We start from the raw sequence: 11765 nt of genomic DNA on the forward strand, positions 1-11765 counted from the left end.
TGTTTTGCTTGAGGTCTTATTGAGATTATCCTCTTTGCAGTGCATCGAACTTCTTGGATACATAGATTGTGTCTTTTACCAAATTTGAGTAATTTTCAGCCACATTTCTTTAAAAATTCTTTCTGCTCCTTTCTGTTTTTCTTTTCCCTGTAGAATTTCCATAATGCACATAATGCATATGTTAGTACACTCGATGATGTTCTACAGGTCTCTTCAAATCGGTTCATTTTTCCATCTTCTTTATATTTTAGGTCCTCAGATTGGTTAATATTAAGTGACCTACCTTAAGTTCCCTTTTTCTTTCTTCTGCCAGCAAAGATCTACTTTCATACTCCTTTAGTGAGTTTTTCATTTTACTTTTTGTACTTTTCAGTTTCAGAATTTCTATTTTTATGATATCTGTATCTGTTTATATTTCTATCTTTCTGAAGAAATTCTTCTCCTGTTCCTTTAGTCATTTGCCCATGGTTTCCTTTAGCTCTTTGAGGATATATAAGACAGTTGACTAAAAATTTTTATCTAGTTAGTGAAATATAGTACATGGACTTCCTCGTAGATAGTGCCTAGTAACTTATTCTCTTTCCTGTGAATGGGCTGTATATTCTTTTCTCTTTGCATAACACAAAATTTGTTGGAGTCTGTATATTTTTAATACAATGTGCAGACTCTGAAAATCATATTCTCCCCTCTTCTTTGGGTTTTGTTGTAAGTCTCTCATGGGTCATTGTTTACTTGCTTTGTGACTTTTTAAATTATTTTTGTAATTCTGTATTTTTTGTTATATATGGCCTCTGAACTCTGTGTTTTATTAGCTTATTGGCCAGCTGCTAACTGGACACAGTTACTTTAAATGCCTAAAACCAACAAATACCCTCTTTCTTTCTTCTGCCTGCTTTCTTCAGAGAAGAAGAAAGAAAAGGGGAACTTTAGGCTTTAAGCATTTACAGTAACTGTGTCCAGATGGCAGCTGACCAATAAGCTAATAAAACACAGACTTTAGTGGCTACATATGAGAAAGAATACAGAATTCACAAAAATAGTTTTAGAAGTCACAAAAAAAGAATTTTAAAAAGTAAATACTTTCCTAGTCTTTCCAGATGATCTCTGAGTTGTAATACTTTTTTAATGCTTTACTTTTGGCTTGTGCAGAGCCTCAAGGTGAATGTTTGAGTTTTCTCTGGCCTTCTTTGTGTATGTGTCCTACCTTGGGTATACACATGGCCTTCATGATTTTCCAGCATGTGTAATAACTTTTAAAGGTGCTTGTTCCTTCACCTATCTTTTGTCTCTTAACTCTTCCTTCTCAGGCTTCTCTGTCTCTATTGCTTTTCCTGTGTGTTTTCCTTTGCTCCAGACTTGTGTGGCTAATACTCGTGACATTAAATGCTTTGGGCAAAAACCAACTGAGAAGTCAACCCAGTACCAGCCCTAAGAGGGCTCCCAATCTGGTATAATAAAGGGAAGCCTTAGTGCTGGTCTTTGAGGGAGTTACTAGGCAGGCAAAGACCCACACCACAACGCTGTGAGAATAAGATCCAAATTTTCACCTGCTAGTAGTTTCTATTTTACTCTTCCCTAGTCCTCGAAAATCACAAATCTGTGTTATACCTTCCATTAGTCTGCTAGACCTGCATAACAAAATAGCACAGATTGGTGGCTTAAGTACTATATATTTATTTGTCACAGTTCTGGAGGATAGAAGTCCAAGATTAAGGTATCAGCAGGTTCAGTTTCCTCTGAGGCCTTTCCTTTTGGCTTCCTGATGGCTGCTTTGTTGCCGTGTCCTTACATGGTATCTTCTATTTGTAATTAATATTTTTAGTTGAAAAGTAAAAATTGTATATGTTTATGGTGTACCAAATGCTGTTATGATATCTGTAGGCATTGTAAAAAGGCTGAATCAGGCTATGTAACATATGCATTAAATCACATACTTATCTTTTTTGGTGGTGAGAACACTTAAAGTCTACTATCAGCAATTTTCAAGTATACAATATTATATTATTAACCATAGTCACCATTATGTATACTCTAGCTCTTGAACATATTCTTTTTCTCTGACTGAAATTTTTTGGGGTTTCGGGAGGTTTGTTTATTATTTTTTTCTTTACATATACATGTATTTATTTGGTTACCACTTTTTGCCTTCACAAAATCAAAAAGGCTTAAAATTTAATAACAATAACAATGTTTAAGATAAGGACTAGAAAAAAAACGTTGAAAAGAATCAACGAAGATAAATACATTCAGAAAGGAAATCAGACGATTCCTACAATGAAATATTGAGCAATAATAATAATGCAAAAAAAGTGACATTCACATTGTCAAATAACGGTATATCTATTATAGAATGCTTTCACTTTGAGGTTCAGTATGAAGTCATCAGTTAACTTCTTCTTATTTTTCCCCCAAAGTCTCAAAAAATAGACAACTAATATTTATAAATAAAAACAAAAGATAATTTAAAAAAACAGATCATGCCAAATATTATAGACGATAGAAAAAGAAAAATACCTCAAAATCATTCTACTTCATCTGGATACACCTGATATTAAAATTGGAAAAATATATATTATTATAAAAATAAATTACAAACATATTTCACTTATAAATGAAGGCACAATATCCTAAGCAACATATTAACAAGTTGAATTAAAAATTAATGTTTAAGTAATGTACTTTGGTCAAAATTAAATCCAATTTATGTGAGAATTAGTCACTATTTTCTTTTCATTTTTTCTTTTCTTTTCCCTCACCCCCTCCCTCCTTCTCTGTCTGCTTTCCCCTTCCCTCCCCTTCCCTCATGCCCCCCGTGTCATTAATTGTCATTATCAAAGCTGAATACTTCTCAATTCCTGTGATCTTTCAATATGAATAATGTGTTCAACCTCCATCCAGGTTAATACAAATGCTGCAAAATCTCCACTTCTTTAACGGCTGAGTAGTATTCCGTGGTATACATATACCACAGCTTGCCAATCCATTCCTGGTTTGAAAGGCACAACTCCCTTCACCATAGCCCCAAAGAAAATGAAATACTTAGGAATATACCTAAGAAAAGAGGTGAAGGACCTCTATAAAGAAAAGTATGAAACCCTGAAAGGAAATAGCAGAGACCTTTAACAGATGGAAGAACATACCATGCTCATGGCTGGGAAGAATCATCATTGTTAAAATGTCTATACTTCCCAGACCAATCTACCAATTCAATGCTATCACTATTAAAATACCAATATCCTATTTTCAAGACTTGCAAAAAATGATTCTGCATTTTGTATGGAACCAGAAAAAAACCTGTATAGCTAACCTGCAGTTCTTAGTAATAAAAACAAAGCCGGTGATATCACCCTACCAGATTTCAGGCTGTACTACAAGGCCATAGTGGTCAAGACAGCATGGTACTGGCACAACAAATAGAGACATAGACATTTGGAATTGAATAGAAAACCAGAAAATGAAACCAACAACTTACAACCACCTAATCTTCGATAAAGCAAACCAGAACATCCACTGGGGGAAAGACTTTCTATTCAATGAATGGTGCTGGGAGAATTGGATATCCACATGTAAAAGACTGAAACTGGACCCTAACCTTTCTCCACTCACAAAAATTGATTCAAGATGGATAAAGGACTTAAATAAGGCATGAAACGATAAAAATCCTCAAAGAAATAATAGGAAAAGCACTGGAAGATATTGACCTGGGGAAAGACTTCATGAAGAAGACTGCCATGGCAATAGCAACAACTGCAACAATAAACAAATGGAATTTAATTAAACTGAAAAGCTTCTGTACAGCCAAAGACACGACAACCAAAGCAAATAGACAACCTACCCATGGGAAAGGATATTTGCATATTTTTGAATCAGACAAAAGCTTAATAACTAGGATCTATACAGAACTTCAATTAATTCATAAGAAAAAACCAACAATCCCATACATCCATGAGGAAGAGAAATGAACAGAACCTTCTCTAAAGAAGACAGACAAATGGCTTGCAAACACATGAAAAAATGCTCATCATCCCTAATTATTAGAGAAATGCAAATTAAAACCACCCTAAGATATCATCTAACGCCAGCAAGAATGGTCCATATCACAAAATCTCAAAACTGTAGATGCTGGCGCAGATATGGAGAGACAGGAACACTTTTACACTGCTGGTGGGACTGCAAACTAATACAACCTTTTTGGAAGGATGTATGGAGAAATCTCAAGGAACTCAACCAAGACCTCCTGTTTGATTCTGCAATCCCATTACTGGGCATCTATCCAGAAGGGAAAAAAATGCTTTTATTATAAAGACACACCTCCAGCTCAATTTACAATTGCTAAAATGTGGAAATAGCCTAAATGCCTTTCAAGACCATTTTTGCGCACTTTTATTAAGCCAAAATTTTCAATTAATATTTTTCTGTTTCTTCAGAGCAAACAGACAGCCCTCAGAATGGGAGAAGATTTTTTGCATGTGATCAGTCTGACAAAAGCCTCATAACTAGAATCTACGGAGACTCACATTAAACAATAAGAAAAATGCAAACAACCCTCTCTTATAAGTGGGCAAGAGATTTCAACAGAAACTTCAAGGATGACAGACAAATGACCAACAAATACATTTGAAACATGCTCATTATCTTTAATCATCAGAGAAATGCAAATCAAAACCACTCTAGGATATCACCTAACCCCAGCAAGATTAGCCCACATCACAAAGTCCCAAAACATCAGATGCTGGGGTGGATGTGGAGAGAAGGGAACACTTCTACACTGCTGGTGGGATTGCAAGCTAATACAGCCATTTTGGAGATAAGTGTGGAGAATCCTCAAAGATCTAAAAGTAGACCTTCCATCTAATCCTGCAATCCCATTGCTAGGTATCTACCCACAAGAACAAAAATTATTTTACCACAAATACATTTGCATTAGGATGTTTATTGTGGCTCAATTCATAATTGCCAAGTTGTGGAAGCAACCTAAGTGGCCGTCAACCCATGAATGGATCAACAAACTGTGGTATATGTATGCCATGAAATATTGTTCAGCCATTAAAAAAGATGGAGACTTTACATCTTTTACATTTACCTGGATGGAGTTGAAATACATTCTGCTTAGTAAAGTATTGCAAGAATGGAAACATAAATAGCCAATGTATTCCATACTAATACAAAATTAATACATAAACAATTACATGTTCATAAGAACAATAAAACACTATTATAGTCCAGTTTGAGGGTAGAGGAAAACGGTGGGAGAAGGGTGGAGGACTCATGGCAGGAGGAGGGAGGACATGAGGCAGGATTTCATCTAATGTGCACATGGTGAGGGTGTATAACGTCCCCCCTGGGTGAGGGGCTCTTCTACAATGGAACTTTACCCTGGAAGTGAAAACAATGTAACCTAAATATGGTATCTGCATATTAATTTGAATACATTTTTAAAAGAAGATTGTTGTATTGATGTTTACTTGGTCTGCTATACTTGTCACAGTCAATTGATGCAAAATTCCATAATTGCTTTCAATTTTTTTCTTTTTTTTTAGAGACAGAGTCTCACTTTATCACCCTCGGTAGAGCGCTGTGGCATCACAGCTCACAGCAACCTTCAACTCCTGAGCTTAGGTGATTCTTTTGCCTCAGCCTCCTGAATAGCTGGGACTACAGGCGCACACCACAACGCCCAGCTATTTTTTGTTGCAGTTTGGCCAGGACCGGGTTTGAACCTACCACCCTCGGTATATGGAGCTGGCGCCCTGCTCACTGAGGAACAGGCGCCTCCTTTTTTCAATTTTCCTTTGTCAGTTCTTTTCTTTAGTGGTCACCTTGGCCTCTCTTCATCAATGACACTTTCTATATCTTCAGAAAAATGTTTATTCCACTTTTATACTTCCATTTTCTTCATGGAATTATCCCCATAAAATTGAATTAACATATACCTGGTTTTACTTCCACTCTTGCCAGGTTTAATGAGAAATTTAATGTTTTTTCATTGCTCTAATTCAAGCTCCAACATTTCTGTGACAGTACACAACAATAATGAATGCCACTCAGAAAGACACCACCACACCTTGACATAAACATGGCTATTAGATACTGATATACCAAGCTGTTTGTACTATGCTGCCAAAATAAGTGCACAGTGGCAAGTTCATGAACTTAATTGTCATAACTCATATATGTGTGTGTGTGTGTATAACCTATGAAGCACTTTAGTAAGACTCAAAAATTAAGAAATAGAAAACTTGAAAAAAAACAAGAAAAGATATTAGATCAATAATAAAATGTCACCCATTAAAAAAGCCCAGAATCTGATAGCTTCATTACTAAATTCTATCAAACATTTAAATAAGCACTAATAAAAACCCTTCTAAAATTCTTCCAAATAAATGAAGTGGTGGGAATACTTTTAAACTCATCTTAGGAGATCAGCATTACATGAACACTAAAGCAGACAATGGCACTACAATAAAAAGAAAATTACAGACCAATATACCTGGTGAACATAGATGTAAAAATTACCAAAAAAAAAATCTCAGAAAATGGAATTTAACAGTACATTAAGAGGATCCTACACCACAATCAAGTGGGGATTGATCCCTGGGATACAAGTATGGTTCAAAATATGCAAATAAATCATCTTTATAGATGCAGAAAATATGTCAAAATACAACATATTTCCATGATAAAAATGCTCAACAAATTAGGTATGGAAAGAATATAACTTAATGGAGTAAAGGCCTTATATGACAATCACATAGCTAACATCATACTCAAATGCAAAAAGTTGAAAGCTTTCCCTCTAAGATCAGGAGAAAGACAAGGATGTCCACTGTCATCAATGACACAATTCTGTATAATATAGAACATTCTAAGCAAGTATCCATCAATGGATGAACAGAAAAGTAAAATGTGATAAAACGTCAAAATTATATTCAGCCTTAAAAAGTAGGACATACTGGGCGGCACCTGTGGCTCAACAGAGTAGGGCACCAGCCCATATGCCAGAGGTGGTGGGTTCAAACCCGGCCTGGGGGCTGAGGCAAGAGAATCGCGTAAGCCCAAGAGTTAGAGGTTGCTGTGAGCCGTGTGACGCCATGGCACTCTACCCAAGGGCGGTACAGTGAGACTCTGTCTCTACAAAAAAAAAAAAAAAAAAAAAAAAAAAAAAGAAAGCAAACCCGGCCTGGGCCCAAAACTGAAAAAAAAGTAGGCTATACTGACATTTGCAACAGTGTGAATAAACCTGGAGGACATTCTGTTGAGTGAAATAAGCCAAGCACAGAAGAACCAATACTGCATAATCTCAATTATATGTAGAATCAAAAAAAAGTAAAACTCATGCCAGGTACAGTGGCTCACACCTGTAATCCTAGTATTTTGGGAGGCTGAGGTGAGAGGATTAATTGAGCTCATTAGTTTGAGACCAGCCTGAGCAAGAGCTATACTTTGTCTCTAACCATAGCTGGGCATTGTGGTGGGTGCCTGTAATCCCAGCTACTAGGGAGGCTGAGGCAAGAGGATTGGTTGAGCCCCAGAGTTTGAGGCTGTTATGAGCTAGGCTGATGCCACAACACTCTACCTGGGGTAACAGAGTGAGATTCTGTCTCAAAACAAATAAAATAAAACAAAATAAATAAAAAGGTAAAATTCATAGAAACACTGTAAAATGGTGGTTATCAGAGGGTATGGTGGGATATTGGGGAGATGTTGATCAAAAACACAAAATTTCAAATTATAGAATGCTTTGACTCTGAGATTCAGAATGGAGTCATCAGTTAACTTATTATTTTTTCCAATGTCTCAAAAAATAGACAACTAATATTTATAAATAATAATACAAGATAATTTAAAAAACAGATCATGCCAAACCTTATAGACAACAGAAAAAGAAGAAATACTTCAAAATCATTCTACTTCATCTGGATACACCTGACATTATAATTGGAAAAAATATATTATTATAAAGGGAAATTACAAACATATGTCACTTATAAATGAGGACACAATATCCTAAGCAACATATTAACAAGTTGAATTAAAAATGCTGGAGGTGGCAGGTTCAAACCCAGCCCCGACCAAAAACTGCAAAAAAAAAAAAAATGTTTAAGTAATGTACTTTGGTCAAAATTAAATCCAATGTATGTAAGAATTAGTCACTATTTTCTTTTCTTTTCTTTTTTTTTCCTTTCCCTCACCCCTTCCCTCCCTCTCTGTCTGCTCTCCCCTTGCCCCATGCCCCACTATGTCATTAATTGTCATTAATTGTCCTCATATCAAAGATGAATACATAATAGGATTCATACTTCTCCATTCCTGTGATGCTTCACTAGGAATAATGTATTTCACCTCCATCCAGGTTAGTAAAAATGCAGCAAAATCTTTATTTTCTTCAATGGCTGAATGGCATTCCATGGTACACATATACCACAGCTTGCCAATCCATTCCTGGGTTGAAGGACATTTAGGCTGTTTCCGCATTTTAGCGATTGTAAATTGAGTTGCCATAAACAGTCTAGTGCAAGTGTCTTTATAATAAAAGGGCTTTTTTTCCCTTCTGTATAGATGCCCAGTAATGGGATTGCAAGATCAAATGGGAGGTCTAGGTTGAGTTCTTTGAGGTTTCTCCATACTTCCTTCCAAAAAGGTTGTATTAGTTTGCAGTCCCACCAGCAGTGTAAAAGTGTTCCTGTCTCTCCATATCTGCGCCAGCATCTACAGTTTTGAGATTTTGTGATATGGACCATCTCGCTGGCGTTAGATGATATCTTAGGGTGGTTTTAATTTGCATTGCTCTAATAATTAGGGATGATGAGCATTTTTTCATGTGTTTGCTAGCCATTTGTCTATCTTCTTTAGAGAAGGTTCTGTTCATTTCTCTTCCTCATGGATGTATGGGATTGTTGGTTTTTTTTCTTATGGATTAATTGAAGTTCTGTATAGATCCTAGTTATTAAGCTTTTGTCTGATTCAAAAATATGCAAATATCCTTTCCCATTGGGTAGGTTGTCTATTTGCTTTGGTTGTCGTGTCCTTGGCTGTACAGAAGCTTTTCAGTTTAATTAAATTCCATTTGTTTATTGTTGCAGTTGTTGCTATTGCCATGGCAGTCTTCTTCATGAAGTCTTTCCCCAGGCCAATATCTTTCAGTGCTTTTCCAATTCTTTCTTTGAGGATTTTTATCGTTTCATGCCTTAAATTTTAGTCCTTTATCCATCTTGAATCAATTTTTGTGAGTGGAGAAAGGTTAGGGTCCAGTTTCAGTCTTTTACATGTGGATATCCAATTCTTCCAGCACCATTTATTGAATAGGGAGTCTTTCCCCCAGTGGATGTTCTGGTTTGCTTTATCGAAGATTAGGTGGTTGTAAGTTGTTGGTTTCATTTTCTGGTTTTCTATTCAATTCCAAATGTCTATGTCTCTATTTGTTGTGCCAGTACCATGCTGTCTTGACCACTATGGCCTTGTAGTACAGCCTGAAATCTGGTAGGGTGATATCACCGGCTTTGTTTTTATTACTAAGAACTGCAGGTTAGCTATACAGGTTTTTTTCTGGTTCCATACAAAATGCAGAATCATTTTTTGCAAGTCTTGAAAATAGGATGTTGGTATTTTAATAGGGATGACATTAAATTGGTAGATTGGTCTGGGAAGTATAGACATTTTAACAATGTTGATTCTTCCCAGTCATGAGCATAGTATGTTCTTCCATCTGTTTAAGTCCTCTGCTATTTCCTTTCTTAGGGTTTCATACTTTTCTTTATAGAGGTCCTTCACCTCTTTTCTTAGGTATATTCCTAAGTATTTTATTTTCTTTGGGGCTATGGTGAAGGGAGGTGTGCCCTTCAACCCAGGAATGGATTGGCAAGCTGTGGTATATATATACCATGGAATGCTACTCAGCCATTAAAAAAGTGGAGATTTTGCAGCATTTGTACTAACCTAGATGGAGGTGTAACACAGTATTCTTAGTGAAGCATCATGTGAATGGAGAATCCTATGTATTCAACTTTGATATGAGCATAATTAATGACAATTAATGACATGGTGGGGCATGGGGGAAGGGGAGAGCAGACAGAAAAGGAGGGAGGGGGTGAGGGAAAGGTAAAAAAAGAAAAGAAAATAGTGAGTAATTCTTGCATAAATTTGGATTTAATTTTGATCAAAATGCATTACTTAAACATTAATTTTTAATTCAACTTGTTAATATGTTGTTTACGATATTGCATCCTCATCTATAAGTGACATATGTTTGTAATTTCCCTTTATAATAATATATTTTTTCCAATAATTTTAATAGCAGGTGTATCCAGATGAAGTAGAATGATTTTGAAGTATGTCTTCTTTTTCTATTGTCTATAATATTTGGCATGATCTGTTTTTTAAAATTATCTTTTATTTTTATTTGTAAATATTATTTGTCTATTCTTTGAGACTTTGGGGGAAAAATAAGAAGTTAACTGATGACTCCATACTGAACCTCAGAGTCAAAGCATTCTATAATAGACATACTATTATTTGACAATGTGAATGTCACCTTTTTTGCATTATTATTATTATTGCTCAATTAAAAAAAATAAATAAAAATGGTCCTGATGGTCCTGAAAAAGCTCACTGATGAACAAAAGCAAAGGAGAGTTGAAGTTTACCAAGATCTTTTGAAGAGGCAGGACAATGTTTTGGGCCATATTATCGCTGATGATGAAACATGGGTGTACCAATAGGACCCTGAAACATAGCATCAAAGTGCAGAATGGAAGTCAGGAAATTGTTCCTTACCAAAAATTTTCTGTCAGTTCAAATCAAGAGTCAAAACAATGTTGATATCAGAGGATTGTTCATTTTTAATTTCAACCAACTGGACACACAGTTAATCAAGTTTAGTATTTGAAAATGCTGAAAAGGCTCTATGAAAAAGTTAGATTAAATTACCCCAAATTTTCACCAACTCATGGCTCTTGCATCACCACAATGCACCAGCTCACAAAGCACTGTCTGTGATGAGCTTTTTCTTTACTCAAAGATAAAGGAAATATTGAAAGGAAGACTTTTGATGACATTCTGGACATCAAGGATAATGTGATGACAGGTCTGATGGCCATTCCTGAAAAAGAGTTCCAAAATTTCTTTGAAGGGTGGACTAGGTACTGACATTGGTGCATAGCTTCCCAAGGGGAATACTTTGAAGGTCACTGTAGTGATATTCAGTGATAAGATACGTAGCACTTTTTCTAGGATAGGTTTGCAACCTAAGACTTCATATTCAGAAATTTATCCATTTCTTCAGGTTTAATTGATGATTTATAGTAGTCTTTTATTATCCTTTTTATTTCAGTGGTATCAATTATAACATCTCTGCTTTCATTGCTGATTTTGTTTACGTGAGTGTTCCTTTTTTTCTCAGTTTAGCTGAAAGTTTGTCATTTCTCATAATCATTTTCAAAAAGCCACTCTTAGTTTTAAAGAAAGTTCCTGTTGTTTTCTCTAGTCTCTATTTCATTTCTTTCTCCTCTGGTATTATTTCCTTCCTCTTACTAACTTTGGGCTTAGTTTGTTCTTTTCCTAGTTCGTTAAGGTGTAATGTTAGATTGTTTATTTCATATCTTTTATTTTTTTTGATGTTTTTACTTTTCATTTAAGCCATGCTTATGGCTGTGTAGTGATATTTCATTGTGGTTTTAATTTGTATTTCTCTACTAGCTAATGATGTACTCTTCATGTACTTACTTGCTATCTGTATCATCCTGGGTGAAATGTTTGCTTACGTCATG

The sequence above is a fragment of the Nycticebus coucang genome, chromosome X (genome assembly GCF_027406575.1).
Source record: "Nycticebus coucang isolate mNycCou1 chromosome X, mNycCou1.pri, whole genome shotgun sequence".
Classification (NCBI taxonomy): Eukaryota; Metazoa; Chordata; class Mammalia; order Primates; family Lorisidae; genus Nycticebus; species Nycticebus coucang.